Source organism: Seriola lalandi, unplaced genomic scaffold, assembly GCF_002814215.2.
Source record: "Seriola lalandi dorsalis isolate HSWRI2012SDOR001 ecotype SW California unplaced genomic scaffold, Sedor1 jcf7180002054412, whole genome shotgun sequence".
Lineage (NCBI taxonomy): Eukaryota > Metazoa > Chordata > Actinopteri > Carangiformes > Carangidae > Seriola > Seriola lalandi.
The window spans coordinates 743,520-749,208 of record NW_019524965.1 but is presented as its reverse complement, the minus strand read 5'-3'; positions in this window follow the sequence as shown (position 1 = coordinate 749,208).

Here is a 5,689-nt window from a genome sequence, read left to right as displayed (position 1 = left end):
TGCAGAGGAAAAACAGACCCGTTCTCACTTCAAAGAGCCAGAGGGACGCTTAAAAAAAAAATCACACCAGCAATAAACTACAACAGAAGTTCATCACTTTTCCATGACATGAAAGGGATTTTCAAAGTTAGGTCTCCTTGAGTAGTCCCCCTCTCTCTGGCCCAACTCTACTCCTAAACAAAGTTCATATCAGTGATGGGCTGGTGGCACTAAGGCTGTTTACATGGGAGGTGTTACCATGGGAGCGGTCAAATTATTTACATTTCAAAGACAGAGGACAACATGCCGCTGTTTAAGGATGGAAGAAAGAGCAGGACTTCATTTTAAAATGGTGCTATTCACAAATCACAGTAACAACTTAATATAATGTTTTTGCATGAAGGGCCGACCTCTTGGTGTCTTTCATCCCGTTACCCCTGGATTGAAATGACAGAAATTAAAATGATAAATATGCCATGGAAACTTGTAGCCAGTGGAGTTGATCTTGGCATGGGAGTAAATTACATCTCAGGGACAGGAGCTGAAACCCTCCTCCCCCCGCATGACTAATTGAAGTAATTACAGACGGGACATGAAAGAGGTGCCCTGCCCTGTCAACTAAACGAGTGCATTATATCAACTCTTCACTTACTCCAACAGGATAAATATGAAAACAAAGAAAATGCCAAAAGAGGTTTAGAATTACACACAATGTGCACATAAGAACAAAAAAAAAAAACTTTTTCACATCATCATTTGTAACCTGGAAAAAGTTCTCCAGCAGGTTGTCAAAGGCTGACACTCATGAAATACACAAAGGACAGATGGGAGAAAGGGTTCTGACAGGACAGAAGAGAGACTTGAAACACATACTACTGTCATTTTAGTTTCAGTGAGTGAGAGAGCAGGCTATGTGGTTCCTTCAGGCTTGTCTCTTCCTTCTCAAACAGACCTGCTGCATATGAGGGAGGAAGGACATACAGAAAACAGGGGCAGGTTGAGAAGGTGACAGGTGACAGAGCCTGCAGTTGATAGCTGTGACTGAAATTAGAGCAGAATCCTGAGCAGTTGCAGCTCCCTCCTGAGGTAGCTGTTTGAAACAGCATTGGCTGCTTCACATGCTCTAAGTTTTCTGTTAAAAACGCCTTAAAATTAGGAAACTGCCAAAGACTTTTTGATAACAGACTTACAGAAGAGCTTATTTCGACAGGGTTGTGTCTGTGTCTGGCTGTGGAGGCCTGCAGGATTTTGTTCCACATGTGGTCATACCTAATTTGCAGCTACCTGACACCAAGTATAACACTTAGGCTTAGGCACCGACACTTAAAATGTGTGTGAATGTGTGGATCTGCACATCCTGCCATGGAGGATGTTGCAGGGATGTACCGTCATGTCATTCTTACCACAAACTATAGCCCAAGTGATTTCACTGATTATAGTAATACCGGTATAATGAATAATATATCTTTAAAACCAAGAGAACAAAAACACAACTTGCGACGACAAGTTGCAATTTTCAAGAGCTGTACAATGCTGGTTTATTTTTCCAGCAGGTAGCTGATATCAAGTGAAATAATTATGTGTATTACGCATATTGTATCGATTTGATAGTAGTGTGATGTCACCTGGACCTGCACTGATACTGTTTGCATCAACTAAACTAAACTAAACATAAAAGTAATACAGTTTAAACTGGATTTAAACTGAATTAAATCCATAATTTGTTAGTTTTACAACTTGAATATCAAACACTGGAATGACCACTAAAATCATAGGGACGTGGCATATATGTCAGAGCTGTGTGACAGACAGGTTCAAAGTTCAAATACACTTATGTATCCAATCAGCTTTCAATTTACTTAAGACAGATTGTTATGTCATGTGTATATGAAGTTGTATTTTTAATGCCACATTTTGACTATATCTCGTATTGCCTTCTATCAATCTATTCCTTGCGACAAATGTATTGTAAAATGATGAACTGAATATTATTTGGGTGTGAAATGAACATATATAGTACGGCCAGCATTCTGAGCAACTGCCATTCATTTTTGTGTTCATTTTTACCCTGACGCATTCCACGGCTTCCTTTGATTCCCACTCTTCATATGTGGCAGTCACTCTGTGCTGAAACAGAAATTAGAGGTAAAGATGACAAAAGCATTCTGCAAATTACAAGGCTTTGTGTTTACTATTCTGAGCTCGAACATGACATTCAGTCCAGCAGCATGCTGGTCTTTCGGCTTTTTTTTTTCTTATCTTCAGGAAAAAAGAAAGAAGAGGAAAAAAAAAGAAAAAAGAAAATACCGCAGTCGACTGGAAGTACAGAGTGAAAAAGAGAAAGGCCATAATTATACTTGAGGATGAAGAGGGAGAGTGAGAGTGAGTCCCCATCAGAACTCTCATCTGCTCATCTTCATTTGTCCCTCACATGAGAGCGCGGTCGACTCTGCTCTTGTTTAGCAGAACATGTCAACAGTCATTCCAGTAATGACTATATATGCCGATGTCAGAGTGTTGGACCCTTCATGTTGTTCTCTGTAGACTTAAATCCACTCACTCGGGCTGATTTAAACAAAACATGATTATAATAGCTTTGTAACACCATACTCAAAGAGTTAATCAGCTGTGACAGCTTTTTTGGCTCATGAGCCGAATGCAGCTTGAATATTTATAATTATTTACATTTTCATGCATGGGAGAATAGATATTACCCATGCATTTTTGTGGAAGTGATTTTAAGTCTGCCACCTGGACACAGATGAAAATGGACTGTCACATTGAATAAATACTTATTTCAAAGATAAAAGAACATCCGCAGACAAAAAAAAAAAAAAAGACATCTGCAGGGGGAAAAAATTCTACCGCATAACAAAACAGACTCTTCACACTGATGTTTGTGTTGATGGATGACTGTTAAATTCTCTATTTCTACTCTTCTTTGATTCATTCCAAACTTTTTCTAATAGACCTCAGCAACTGGCTCCTGTGAGGACAGTAGTAATCTCAACAGCTTTTTCATCTCCAGGTCTGTTTCTCCATCACAGTCAGACAATATTGAACTTGGACTGTCTTGCAACCTTCCCTTGGGAGCAAATCCTTCGAGCGAGTGGAAGCAGATGACTCTAATTTGTTATGAAAACAATGCTATTAATACAAGCTTTAAATGTGTAAATATTATAAAGACAATGCATATCCATACAGAATACTTAAGAAACTTAAGGCATAAAGGGACTGTGACATGTGACCAGGACACAGTGATTGTGCCCACTGTGAATTCATGTAAATTCCATCCATCCATCCATTTTCTACCGCTTATCCTCTAGTAGGGTCGCGGGGGGGCTGGAGCCTATCCCAGCATCTTTTCGGGCGAGAGGCGGGGTACACCCTGGACAGGTCGCCAGTCCATCGCAGGGCACATAGAGACAGACAACCATTCACAATCACAGCCGCACCTATGGTCAATTTAGAGTATCCAATTAGCCTAGTCCCCATTTTGCATGTCTTTGGACTGTGGGAGGAAGCCAGAGTACCCGGAGAGAACCCACACTGGCACGGGGAGAACATGCAAACTCCACACAGAAAGATCCCGTGTCCGAGCCGTGGTGCTGTGAGGCGACAGCGCTAACAGCGCTAACCACTGCACCACCGTGCAGCCTCATGTAAATTTAGTAGGAAATTTTTACAATAAAATTAAACTGTTGGGGTTGAAATTTTTAGTGAATACTAACTAACTAACTCAATTTTTTTTTTATTACAGATTAAACTAACAATATATAACGTGCTAATTAGTCAGCTTTAGAAGTGTCATTAATCAGATTTTATCATAAGAGAACCAAGCTAGCTGTTTCCCCTGTATCTAGTCTTTGTGCTAAGCTAAGCTAACTGGCTGTAGCCACATATTTAATGGGCAGATACGTGTGTAGTATCAATTTTCTCATCTAACCATCAGCTAGAAAGCCAATAAATGTATTTCTCAAAATGTCAAACTACTTTTTTTTTTATCTATTTGAGGTGACGTTAATATATGTTTGGTTTGTGAAAAGTGTTTCCTTGAAGCACCACAAAAGCTTGACACCAGGAGGAAGGCTGATGATGGAGATTTCATTAACAGCCCTCCACAAATCTTCTCTGATTTCAGTTCAGAGAAGTTCAAATATTGTGTTTTGGCTTTGATCAGGAAGTCATACCCATGTTTCCTTGACCTCTGCCATATGGTGCCTTGTCTGTCTATCTGCGTGTGAGCGTGTGCACACACACATGCTAAGATGCCTGAGCATCGTTGTATTTCCCTTCAGGCTCAACCTCCTGCTCTCAAGTGGATATCAAAGGCCTGCATTTACAGTTATCTCTGCTTCACTGCGCCACGGAAGTAATCACTGCGGGTCAGGGGTCAGTGCTCTGGCCCAAGACAGAAACACAACTGACTGACGTCGACTTCAAAGGAAAGCGATCCTCTGAAAGGCTGTTGTTTTAGCCGGGAACTCTGGATATCATAATCAGGAGGGTGGAAAGGGACAGTAAGAGGAGAGGAGCAGTGGAGTGTGTTGTAAGGATGGGTGGGGGGGGACTTGCGTCTCTGAAGAGAAGTAGGAGAGAGAAAGACTACCTTTGAATAATTAGAGCCAACAAGATCAAAGAACAGGCTCAAGTTTGGTCTGCTTAACCTCTGTAACACAGAAATGAAGAAACAACCAAAAAAGCGTCATTTTATTCCGTCCTGTTGTTATTCCTCTGGTTGGCGAAACCCAAAACCATGTCAAACATAATGGAAAATATTTGAGGTCTTCTTTTATTAACCAAGAACAGCTTTGATGTTTGACGTCTTTATTTGTTTTAGAGAGAAGAAAGGGAAGGGGCAATATGGCATGCGAGCGATCTTCTTTTGCAGAGAGCACACAAAAAAGGGGAGGAATGAATGATACGAGAGTAAACCAAGCTTGTTCATTCTACATAATCAATTAAACATAATTATCGGCCCTTTCAAGAGTGCCTAGATCAAAGACCAGTAGGAAATGATCAAAGTGACAGCATTTTGTTGGAGCACTAACCCCTTCCTGCTACTGTGTCCCGGTCTCCAGCAAGTTCACTGATGTTCCAGCATTGCAGATCTGATGAAATGACCAAAGTCGGGTTAATGCTGCACTGTGTATTTACCATTTATATTGATGCTGCAAAGAAGATGAACTGATAAGATGAGTCAATCTTCTTGTCATATTTACATGTAATCTGTGTTTTGTTATTTCTTGACATAGTAAAAACTGAAAAGCCTGGGGAATGTTGGACGTTGTGGAGCCAAGAAATCTGGCAAACTGAGACAGCCAACTGTCTTCAATGTTTGTGGCTCTCAGAGGGAACATAAAACAGCTCTGTTATTGTAGAGTAGAAATTATCCACGCCACTTTAATTTGTTTTCACCCCGTGCAGCTAAAACGTCATCCCTATCTGACAGTTGTGACAAACTAATATACTACAGAGTAGAGTGACTGCTACTTTCATCATCTCAATTTGAGTTGCAATTAAGCAAGTAAGGGTGATTTACAGCAGGTCAGGTGGAAACAAATTGTTATTCCAGTGGGCTTTACAAGCTTTACAAAGCCACTCTTATTCTACATGTCTTTAAAGCTGGAAAATAAATTGGCTTAGAGTTGGCGCATTCTGACCCAAAGCTGTGTTAAAAAAAAAAAAAAAAGAAAAAAAAAGAAAAAAG